The sequence below is a fragment of the Schistocerca americana genome, chromosome 3, assembly GCF_021461395.2.
Source record: "Schistocerca americana isolate TAMUIC-IGC-003095 chromosome 3, iqSchAmer2.1, whole genome shotgun sequence".
Taxonomy (NCBI): domain Eukaryota; kingdom Metazoa; phylum Arthropoda; class Insecta; order Orthoptera; family Acrididae; genus Schistocerca; species Schistocerca americana.
Genome location: NC_060121.1, coordinates 960,709,960 through 960,722,186, shown reverse-complemented (window position 1 = coordinate 960,722,186; position 12,227 = coordinate 960,709,960). Strand labels below are relative to the sequence as shown.

The window sequence follows — 12,227 nt, the reverse complement described above, 5'->3', positions numbered from 1 at the left end:
CTGCACTCCGTCCGTTTGTTTTTTCGCGATTATGGCGTGCGCTGTCATCGCGAACGTCCACATGGTCGCGACGCGTTTGGGACGTGGAAAACATTTTGCAGCCGGGATGGTGAGGGCTGTGGCTTCTATAGTTCGGTGGTCCGCCCTGTTCATGAGTGCCACCATTTTCCTGCACGTCTCCCATATCGCCTGACTTGTCGGACATGTGAAGCGGTGTTCCACGGTGTCGATCTCGTTGCACGCTTCGCAGTGCGGCGACTCGCGCATGCCGATGCGCGCTAGCCGCTCGTTCGTCGGTAACTTGTTGTGTACGACTTTGTACCACGTGTCTCTAGCTTCCGGAGGTATGGCTTTCTCAGAGAGATTCTTCCAGACTTGTGGCCAGTCGTGGTCTGGAAGATTCGTCTCTGTTCTGCTTCTTCCTTGTTTGCCTCTCAGTGCACGATAGATTTTCGCTGCAGTTCTCATCTCCTTCACTGCTAGCGTGGATGAGATGTAGCTACTGTCCATTACTATCTGCTTCAAGTAGCGCATCTTGTAGGGTATGCTACTGACGTCTACCGGCGCTTCCCCGGAATCGGGTCTGTGTTCTTTCAGTAGAGACGACGTGGTACAGTCTACACTTCTGTCCTCCATTTGTAGAGCTCGGTGGAGCAACAGTGCCGCGCATTTTCTCGTGACATCTATCAGGCCCAGCCCCCCTTCTTCTCTAGGGAGAGTGCTGGTGGCTTGCGACACTTTGAGAATTTCCCGCCTCCACAGCAGGTAGTATACAGCGCTTCCTATAGACTTCCCTATTTCTGTTGGTACGTTCATGACTTGTGCCATGTACCAAGCCTTCGCCAGGATCGTTTCGTTGATCAGCTGTGCTTTCTGATCCAACGTCAGGTTTCTGTTGGCGTGTGTCCTGACGAGTCCTCTCGTGGTGTTCAGGATGTTCCGCCAGTTCTCTGCGGCCATTTTGAGTGGGCAGGCCTGCAGCTGAACACCTAGAACTTTATATTTGTCGGTCACCTGGTACCATGGTCTGGCCTCTCTCAGTTTCCCGTTCCCTATCGGGACGAGCACGGTTTTTTTGGGGTTGGTTTTGGCCCCAGATGCCTTCCCAAAAGACTCTATTATTGGGAGGACTTTGTCGATGTCCTCTTTACCGTCCACGAAAATGCTCAAGTCATCGGCATAAGCCATACGTGTCACGTTTATATCGTTCAGCTTGTAGCCGTTGACGGTGGCAGCGAGTTTCCTGAGGACTGGGTCGAGGGCTACTGTGAATAGTGCCATCGACAGTGGGCACCCTTGCCTCACAGATTTCCCCAGTTTTATCGGCGTAGATGTCCAGCCATTTACAGTAATTCTTGACGTGGCATTTGATAACATGTTTTTGATGACTTGAGCGAATTCGGGGCCAAAACCCAGTCTTGCCAAGGTCTTCAGCAGGTACCGGTGACCGATCCTGTCGAAGGCCTTTTGGAAGTCTACAGAGATGATCACTGCAGTCGCTCTGTTGGATGCGGCGTGGGCTATAACGTCTCTGTACGTGCAGACGGCGTCGAAAATGTTTCTGCCTAACACTGCACATGTCTGCCATGGGCTGATTGCTTTTTTGAGGGCGAGCTTCATATTTTCCGCGACGCATTTCGCTACGAGCTTGTAGTCCGCATTTAGGAGGGTAATTGGGCGGAAGTCTGTTAACGTTTTTGGCGCCTTATTTTTCGGTACCAGAGTGATGGTCCCTTCCAGGAACGGAGGTGGTATCTCCTTCCCGTCCAGAATTTCGTTGACAATTTCTGTTATTATTCCACCTACTTTGTCCCAGCAGGTGGCGTAGAATTCTGACGGTAATCCGTCCGCTCCTGGAGCTTTGCCGTTGGCGCATGTTTTGAGGACGGCTCTCACTTCATCCTCTGACACAGCTTCCGTCAGCAAAGCGCGATCGGTGTCGTTCAGCCGTCTGCGCGTTCCTTGTAGTAGTTTTGCTGTTTCTGCGTCATCTGGTTCCTCTGCCTTGAAGAGATCGGAGAAGTGGTCTTCTACGTGACGCATCATGTCCCTCCTAGTTGTTATTTTGCGGCCAGCTGCGTCGCTAAGCTCTCTTACAGTTCTGTTTTGTGCCCTCTCCCTCTCCCTGTGCAAGTGGTGCAGTGTGGCAGGTTCGTCTTCAGTGGCGCCGTGTGTCTGGCTGCGGACGACGACGCCTTTCATTTGTTGACGCATGATATTGAGTAGTCGCGCCTTTATTCCTCTCACACGCGTGAGAAGCAGGTCGTCGTCTGGAGGACAGTTGAGCGCGTCCTTCAGACACTGCGTGTAAAAGTCTGCCGTGCTCTTCCTCCAGAAAGCCTTTTCCGCACTGTGCCTTATCAGCGTCTTCCTTATGTGTGGTTTCCCAGATGCGACCCACCATTGTGTGGTGGACGGATATTGTTGTCGCGTCTGTAAACTTTCTTCCAGTGTGAGCGCTATCTCCTGCTGTAGTTTGGCGTCACTTAGATGTTCCGTGTTAAGTTTCCACGCTGATCTTCCTCCTGATATTTTATTCGTTGGCAGCTGGAGCTTGCAAATGTAGGCACAGTGGTCGGAGAAGATCACAGGGCAGACTTCCACACGTGACACAGAGGTGGCCAACTCTCTGGTCACATAAATCCTGTCAAGCCTGCTTCTTCCGCGGTTGTGGAAGTACGTGAATTCCGTTGTGTTGGGGTATAATAGACGCCAAGAGTCACGTAGATTCAGTTTTCTTAGCAGTTCCTGCAGCTCCATGCACAGATTAGGTACCGGGACTTGATCTTCCGGAGCAGACACGCAGTTGAAATCGCCTCCCAGCACAACATTGCTGTTGTTGCGTGGAAGGAGTGCACAAATATCTTCGTTGAAGAACTGGCTTCTGGCCCTCTTGTTTTCTGTGCCTGACGGCGCATAGATGTTGACAAAGTACGTCCCAGCTATTTTGATTGCTATTCCACGGCCGTCAGTCAGGGTCTTGATGTCCTCTGTGTCGATTCCATTCCTCACCATTACAGCAGTGCCAGTTCTCGTTTCTGCGTCAATGTTCGTGAAGACGTCGAATCCCGGTACTTGTTCCAAGTCCGTGGTGACGACTTCTTGTAATATCGCTATATCGGCAGCTCGGTGCTGCAGGAACTCCGTGAGGGCGTCTATCTTCACAACCGAATTCATTTTATTGACATTGCACGTGATGACGTTATAGCCCGAGCGTTCCTGCATTTAAGCGCTATGTGGAGGCGGGGTTTGAACTTGCTGTGGGCGGTCCGGCCGTAGGACTAGGTCCTCCGGTTCGGTGGTTTGTTTTCGCGCGTTTTCGGGCGAGATGTCCGACGCTTCCCCGTCGGAGGTCTCCATCCTCTCGTCGTTTGAGCTGCTGCTGCGGCTTCGCCGCCTGTTGCGCCGCCTTTTGGCTTTGGACGCCGGTTGCGGCTGCTCGTTAGACTCCTTCGGTTCGTCGTCGGACTCCTTCAAGATGCGGGCGAGTTTGGTCACCTGCTTCTTGATGGCGATCTCGCGCGCCTCGGTGTACGAGGTGGGCGTGGACTCTGCGCTGGGCCCGGCCAGCTGGCTGCCGTGAATGACAGCCTCAGCTGACGGCTGGGCGGGCGCGGCGGCGCGCGTGACCTTCACCCGCCGGGCGGCGGGGGAGGGGGCGGCCGCCGGCTCGGCCTCCATTGTGGTCTCGTTGTCCGAGTCGGAGCTCAGGTGCCGCTTCTCCCCTGCGCTGACCGCGGCGGCCGCCGCTGGGGCCGGTGTTGCCGGCTGGGCGGCCTCGGCTGGCGCGGCAGCCATCGCTGCTTCCGCTACGGCAGGCTCGTCGTTGGCGCGCGGGCTCTGGCCCGACAAAATTCCGGCGTAACTTGCCGCCTGCTCCGCTGCGTTGTCCGCGTTTTCGCGCGGCAGCTGAGCCACCCTCTTATTTTTGGGGCAGCTGCTCCTCATGTGTTCAGTCGAACTGCAGATGGAGCACGTCGGTGGTTGTCCGCTATATTGGACAACACCTCTGTGTCATCCTATTACAATAAACGACGGCACGTGTTTTCGTAGGACCATCCTGACGGACCTAACACCAGAGTCCACTTTATACCGGTGCCCGGTACCCCAGAAGTCTCTCGTTACAGAGAGAACCTCACCGTACAGCTTGAAGTAACGTGCAACTTCCTCATTTGGCACCTCGAAGGGAAGGTTATACACCTTTATGTTCCTCACGCCGTGTCCGGCGTACGTTATTTTTACATCGCTGACGCGGCCATCTCTGTGTTTAAATTTTCTCACACCACCGCTTACGTTTACGAGCGTCTCGCATCTCACGTCCGTTTTCAATTTCAGAAAGAGGCTAAGCAGCGTGAAATCTAGCTGCAACCCCTCTAATTCGTCCTCCTGAATTTTAAGTTCGTGAAACATCCACTCCTCTATATCGAAGGAGGACGGCCGTTCGTGTTCACGATCAAACGCGCACTGAATCGTCGTACTTGAGCGATTAAACGTTGTCATTTTTTCCGTGGAGCACTCACCAAATCGTTGAAACACGAAACACGATCGCCTACGGCGAGACGGCTACGGCTGGCGCGGCGCGGGAGCCGGCAGGCGGCGGGCGCGGGCGCGGCGCGGTGGGATGCCGGGCAGGGACGGCTCGGCGGCCGGTAATCCTCGACTACCTGGGACGCACAATAGCGAGCGGCACCCGGTGTTCCCAGGCGGTCACCCATCCAAGTACTAACCGGGCCCGATGTTGCTTAACTTCGGTGATCGGACGAGAACCGGTGTATTCAACATGGTATGGCCGTTGGCGTCCTTATAATGTAGCCGCACTGCAGAAGAAGCGTTCGGCCCTTCTCCCGACACACGCATTCGCCGTTTTCCGTGGCACATTTGACGCAAGGCACGTCCTTCCACCGCCACGTGGGTGACACGCACAACACAGCTGCTCGTTGCACCGCCTGTCATTCGTTTGGTGCGTGCGGCCTCCGACACCCGCGGGGGGCGCACCTTGTTCTTGTTATCCGGCGCAGGGCCGGGCGTCGGGGGGACTGCGCGGGGTGTGGCAGTGTCCTGCTGGACCGGCGGAGGCTTTCTCACCTGCCTGACACGCGCCGCGCTTCCAGATATTTGCGTAATTTGCGCGGTGCATTCGCTCGACTGCCGCTCGCTGCCGCTCGGGTCGCGCTCCATATGACCGCACAAGCACGAGAAACATCTGCGAGATGGGCGCGGGCCGAACCGGCGTGTCCGAGACGCCGTGTGCGGCCGTTCGGAGCTACTAGAGTAGAGCAGCGATGCGCTGGAAAGGTGCGAAAACACGGACAGAGGACACAGGAGGTTCAACAAAGCATCCATCTCCTCTAGAGGCGAAAGATAAATTTTTGTTTACAAATTTGCAGATGTGCACTGCTACAAAACAATATGCCCTGACGTATTTCACAACATTTCTGTCGTTTCATACTGTTTTGTTATTTCCAGAGACTCTGGAAATCTTCCTTGGCACACTCTTCTTCAAACTGAGTGCCCTAATATCGTATCTTTTGTTTATTACAACAGATTTAAGTCATTGTGGAAACATCGTTGTCACATCTGAATAAGAGGGCTGGCAGTGGTGGTGGCGACAAAAAAGCAAAATATGAAGACAGCCAGAGGTCCCAGGCAGTCACCGATCCGAATACTAACGTTGTTGCTTAACTTGGGTGATCGGACGAGAACGGTTCATTTTTTTTTTTTTTCTTTTTCTTCTTCATTTATTTAGTTAGTTTTCGGAATTTAGCGCTGCTACAAAACAGTAGGCTCTGACGCATTTCAAGAACGCATCTGTCGATTCGAAGTGTTTCGTTATTTCAACGAGTTCCTAGCACTATTCCTCGGCGCATTCTTACTCAAACTGAGTTCATTACTGTAATTTCGTGTCTTATGTTTAGTGCAGTACTTTAAAATGCTTGTGGAAGCATCTTTGTCACACCTGAAAGTTAGTATGAAAAAGAGGCCTGGCAGGTGTAGCGACGCAAAAATTAAAAAATGAGATAGAGCCAACAGCACCTTTTTTTTTTTTTTTTGTAACGTATATAAACTTTTATTTACAAATTGTAACAATTACAAGTCTTTACATTAAATGGTGTACTTGATTATTGAACGGTGATATTCACTGTCTAGGTTTCTGTTCTGATTGTTCTTTTGATAGTTCTTGGTCGAGTTACAACACGTTTATTCACTGAGTGTCCTTCATGTAGATTTTCCTGTTTGATTTTTTTTTTATGTCTTTTAATTCCAAAGCTTGCGTTATTTCTATATATATATATATATTTTTTTTTTTTTGAATTTACATGAAATAAAGGGAAAATTAAAAAATTTGCTTCTATGCTATTTGAAATGCACCTATTTTGGCATGTTTGCTATATGTACCCAGAGGCGAAAAAGGGGATTATAAACCAGAAACATCTATGTGATTAAATTTGTGAATGCCGGGGATTATTAGTCGCAGAGAGGCATGCTACGATTGGCACATGATGGGCCGAGATTTACAACAAAACAAAAAGCAAAAAGGAACAACAAACAAACCAATAAAAAACAAAAAAAAACAATGAAACAAAAAAAGAACAAGTCAATAAGCAAAAGAAATGAAAACATAAGAGAAAGGAAAAGCGTACCTTGAGTGGAGAGAGAGAGAGAGCGAGAGAGAGAGAGAGAGAGAGAGAGTGAGTGAGAGAACACATTAATTACATGCAGTACACTGTATGACATTTTGTTGTTTTCTTGGGGCACTTTGTAACCTTTTCACTAAATTTATCTCTGACCATTTCCTTGCCTGCTTTTATGTGGCAATTGGACACTGTATCACTACAATTGGCACACGTCACTCACTTTTGCACTGCTTCACATATAAACTTTCACTATGTGCACATTTCGTAAAAACGCTTTCCGCGCTGCACCACTCTTGCCGTCGGGGCTTTGGAGGGATTGGTGGGCGACGACCTCAGCGACTGGGGTTTGGGTGTTGTGGGAGGGCGTCGGTCACGTCGTGTTGAAGGCGTCTCGGAAGGCGGCGTCCAGCGGGACCTGCAGGAAGTTCTGGAAGGTCTCGCGGTACTTGGAGCGTTGTTTGGCCCTCCTGTGTTCCTCCCACAGGTCCGTGAGGAACTGCGCCTTGTCGGTCTGCCGTTTCGTGACGATGGCGTGTGCCGTCATGGCGATGATCCACATTGTGGCCAGGCGTTTTGCTTTGGGGAAAGGCTTCGCGTCCGGGACAGTGACAGCTGAGAAATGTATCGCCCTCTCGTCGGTTCTGTTGATGTGGGCGATCATTTTTCTCGCTGCCGCCCATATTTCCCCGCTCTCTCTGCAGCCAAAACGATGCTCGATGGTGTCGGTCTGGTTGCAGAGCTCGCAGTTTGGGGATTCCCGCATTTTTATGCGTGCCAGTTTTTCGTTTGTCGGCACTGTTTTGTGGATGATTTTATACCACGTGTCCCTGGCGTGCTCAGGAAGTGTCCGTTCCGAGACATTCTTCCAGACCTGTGGCCAGTCATGGTCTGGAAAACTCGTCTCTATTTTGGACTTTCTTGCCTTCCCCCTCAGAGCGCTGTAGATGTTCCTCGCCGTTCTTTGCTGTGGGTTGGCAACGACCGCGGTGATGTAACTCTTGTCGATTGCCATCTGTTTTATGTGCCGCAACTTGAATGGTATGTGCGTAGTGTCTACAGGGGCCTCTTCAGATTCAGGTTTATATTGGTTTATCAGGCTGGACGTTATACTGTTGTTGTTCTGGTTTGCCATTTTCATCGCACGGTGTAGAAGCAGTGCCGCGCATTTCGTCTTAACGTCAGTCAGACCAAGTCCGCCTTCGTCCCTTGACAGGAAACACGTCGCCTGGGAGACCTTGAAGATTTCCCGCCTCCACAGCAAGTAGTACGCCGCACTTCCTATCGCTCGCGCAATTTCCGTCGGAGCACATAGTATTTGCGCCATGTACCACGCTTTCGACAGGATTGTTTCGTTTACTAACTGCACTCTTTGGCTCAGCGTCAGGTTCCGGTTCGCGTGTATCCTCACGAGCCCTCTCGTTGTGTTCAAGACGCTGCGCCAGTTTTGTGCTGCCATTTTCAAAGGGCACTGCTGTAGTTCCACTCCGAGTGCCCTATGGTTGTTTGTCACTCGGTACCACTGTCTCGCTGGTCGCAGTCTGCCGTTGCCTATTGGTAGTAGCACTGTCTTCCTCGGATTCGTTTTGGCACCTGAAGCCTTTTCGAAGGATTCCATGATAGGCTGGATTATTCCTAGTTCTTCTTCGTTTTGGATGAATATGCCCATGTCGTCAGCATAGGCCGTGCATACGATGTTTGTTGCACCCATTGTGTATCCTCCGATTTCGGCTGTTAGTTTTCGTAGTAGTGGGTCGAGGGCTATTGTGAAAGGTGCCATCGATAATGGACATCCTTGCCTGACGGATCTTCCCAGTCTTATTGACTTGGAAGTCCATCCGTTTACTGTTATTTTTGAGGTGGCATTTGTAATGACGTTCTTGATTGTTCTTCCGAATTTTGGTCCGAATCCGAGGCGTGCGATAGTTTTCAGCAGGTACCGGTGACTGATCCTGTCGAAAGCCTTGTGGAAATCGACAGAGATTACGGCTGCGGGTCTCCTCGTTGTTGCTGCGTGGGCTATGATGTCCCTGTATGTGCAGACGGCGTCGAAGATGTTCCTGCCAAGCACTGCACAGGTTTGCCATGGGCTAATAGCTTTCTGTAGCGCGACCTTGATGTTTGCAGCCAGGCACTTTGCTGCTATTTTGTAGTCTGAATTTAGGAGGGTTATTGGCCGAAAGTCTTCAATTTTGATGGCTGCCTTCGTTTTGGGGATCAGAATCACCGTCCCTTGGAGGAATTTTGATGGCAATTCTGTCCCGTTGAGAACTTCGTTTACTATTTCTGTGATTATTCCGCCGACTCTGCCCCAGAGCGCAGCGTAGAATTCTGATGGGATTCCGTCTGCGCCTGGTGCTCTTCCGTTTCTGCTGTCTTTGATGGCGGCTTTCACCTCATCGTCTGTGACGTTTTCGTTGAGTAGTGCCCGGTCTGCGTTGGTAAGGATCCGACGGGTCTCTTGCAGGATCCTCGCCATTTCTCCGTCGTCATTTTCCTCTCCTCGGAACAGGTCGTTGAAGTGGTCTTCGACGTGGCTCATGATGTCTTTCTTCGTCGTTAACCTGTTCCCGTCCTTGTCGACGAGTTGCCTTACTTGTTTGCTACTAGCCCTCTGTCTCTCCCTGTGCAGGTGGTGCAGCGTGGCAGGTTCATCTTCCATTTCGCCGTTTGTCTGGCTACGTGCGACGACTCCTCTCATTTTGTCTCTTTTCAGGCTCAGTATACGTGCTTTGAGTCTTCTTATCCGCGGCAGAAACAGTTCGTCGTCCGCGGGGGCGTCCATTGCGTCTCGTAGGCATCTGGTGTAGAAGTCTGCCGTGTTTCTTTTCCAGAAAGCCTTCTCAGCGCTGTGCCTTATGAGTTCCCGTCTTACTTGCGGTTTGGCATGTTCTACCCACCACTCAGTAGTGGAATTGTACTCGCCTCGCCGCTCTCTGCATGCCTGGATCGTGTCGGCAATTTCCTGTTTCAGCTTCCCGTCCGTGAGGTGGCTTGTGTTTAGCTTCCACGTTCCTCTACCTGCTGGAAGCTTGCTTCTCGGTAGACGGAGTTTGCACTGATAGGCACAGTGATCTGAGAAGATCACAGGGCAGACTTCTACTTGTGTCACAGAGGTGGCCATCTCTCTGTTTACGTATACTCTATCGATTCTGCTTCTGCCGCGGTTATACAGGTACGTGAACACTGTGTGGTTTTGGTGTAGTATACGCCAGGTGTCTGCTAATTTTAGACGCCTAACTAGATCCTGCAGTTCGGCGGACAAGTTGGGTACCGGGATCTGGTCTTCGGGTGAAATTACACAGTTGAAGTCACCTGCCAGGACGACGTTGTTGCTGTGAACTAGTAGCTCGCAGATGTCCTCGTTGTAAAATTTGCTCCTGGCACGCTTGTTTTCCGTTCCCGACGGAGCGTAAATGTTTACAAAATCAGTGTCTTCCACCTTCACCGCTATTCCGCGTCCGTCGGGCATCATTTTCACGTCGCCGAATTCGAGGCCGTGCCTGATTAGTGTGGCAGTTCCGCAGCGAGTTTCTGCGTCGATGTTGCAGATGACTTCGTATCCCGGTACCTGTTCTATAGCCGTCGTAACCACCTCCTGTAACATAGCCACGTCTGCGGCTTTGTGCTGCAGGAAGTCAGTCAGTGCTTGTAATTTTAGTGCGGCGGTCATTCGGTTCACGTTACACGTAATTACACTGTATACTGAGCCCGGGCCCTGTTGCATTTAAACACTTTGTGGAGGCGGGTCTGTGGAGTGCTGTAGCCGTTCCGGCCGCAGGACTACGTCCTCTGCTTTTCGGGTTGTAGCCTTTTTGGTTGCGGATGCTGTATCTGACTCCTCTGACTCAGATACGTCCATCTTATCGTCTTTTTCACGGCTGAGACTTCGCCGCTTGCTCCGTCGCTTTTTGGCTTTTCCCGCGGCCGGGACGTCCACGTTGTTTTCTTTGGGCTCGCCTTCTGATTCCTTCAGAATGCGGGCCAGTTTCGTGACTTGCTTTTTGATGGCAAGCTCACGCATTTCGCTGTACGGCGTGGCGGCGTCGGCGGTGGGCCCGGCCTGGGCGGCAGGGCTGTTGGCAGGCGCAGCTGACGGCTGGGCGGGGGCGCTGACCTCCGCGATCCTCGGCCGCCGAGCGGCGGGGGAGGGGGTGGGGGCCAGGGCTACGTCGGTCTCCATTCTACCTTCGCCGTCCGAGTCGGAGCTCAGCTGGCGTTTCTCACCCGCGCTACCTGCGACGGCCGGGGCCGGTGCAGGGACGGGCGCAGGGGGTGGGGTAGCCGCTGGGCTCTCCGTGGCGGCGGCTGGCGCCGCTGCCGCTTCCGCTGGGGCCGTCTCGTGAACACGTGGAGCTTCGCGCGTTACCGCTCCAGCGTAGCTGGCAGTGGCGGTTTCTTGAGGTGCCTCCGCGGCTTCTGTGCGCGGCAATTGCGCCGGACGCCTGCTCCTCGGACACGTTGCCCTCATGTGCTCCGTGGAGCTGCAGATGGAGCACGTCTGGGGCTGGCCGTTGTATTGCACGACCCCCCTATGCCCACCGATCGTTGCAAACGAAGGCACGTGCTTTTTTAGCACCATCGTCACTGCTCTGACGCCCGAGTCCACCTTGTACCGGTGGCCAGCACCCCAGAACTCGCGGTTCACGGAGATTACTTCGCCATAAAGACGCAAGTAACGTCCCACTTCGTCGTCAGGCACTTCAAATGGTGGGTTGTACACCTTCAAATGACGCACACCATATCCGGCGAAGGAGATCTTCACGTCACTCACTGCGCCGTCCCTGTGCTTGAATTTTCGTATTCCTCCGTGTGTGGACACGAGGGTTTCACACCGTATTAGTGTTGTCAACTTGATAAACAAGCTATACAACGTAAAATCGAGCATCAGCCCCTCCAGTTCCTCCTCCTCTATACGAAGTTCGTCAAACATCCATTCTTCGATTTCGTAGGCCGTCGGCCTCACGTACTCTCGATCGAATTGCAATTGCAACGTCGTGTTCGAGCGGTTATACGTCGTCATCGTCACTTACCGAATCGTTGTATCGTGCGTTGAAAACGAACAGCTACGGCTGGCGCGGCGCGGGAGCCGGCAGGCGGCGGGCGCGGGCGCGGCGCGGTAGGATGTCGGGCGGGGACGGCTCGGCGGCCGGTGATCCTCGACTACCTGGGACGCACAATAGCGAGCGGCACACGTGTTGCCAGGCGGTCACCCATCCAAGTACTAACCGGGCCCGATGTTGCTTAACTTCGGTGATCGGACGAGAACCGGTGTATTCAACATGGTATGGCCGTTGGCGCCCTTATAATGTAGCCGCACTGCAGAAGAAGCGTTCGGCCCTTCTCCCGACACACGCATTCGCCGTTTTCCGTGGCACATTTGACGCAAGGCACGTCCTTCCACCGCCACGTGGGTGACACGCACAACACAGCTGCTCGTTGCACCGCCTGTCATTCGTTTGGTGCGTGCGGCCTCCGACACCCGCGGGGGGCGCACCTTGTTCTTGTTATCCGGCGCAGGGCCGGGCGTCGGGGGGACTGCGCGGGGTGTGGCAGTGTCCTGCTGGACCGGCGGAGGCTTTCTCACCTGCCTGA

At 52.9% G+C, this 12,227-nt stretch overlaps 1 non-coding gene and 1 pseudogene across 1 annotated transcript; both read right to left on the bottom strand.

The window, feature by feature from the left end:
• Positions 1-4,678: 4,678 nt before the first annotated feature.
• On the bottom strand, positions 4,679-4,797 carry LOC124608193. Its single transcript, XR_006978884.1, has one exon. It is a non-coding gene; the product is annotated as a 5S ribosomal RNA (ribosomal RNA).
• A 7,016-nt stretch (positions 4,798-11,813) lies between these two features.
• Positions 11,814-11,931, bottom strand: LOC124607697 (annotated as a pseudogene).
• Between the last annotated feature and the right edge of the window lie 296 nt (positions 11,932-12,227).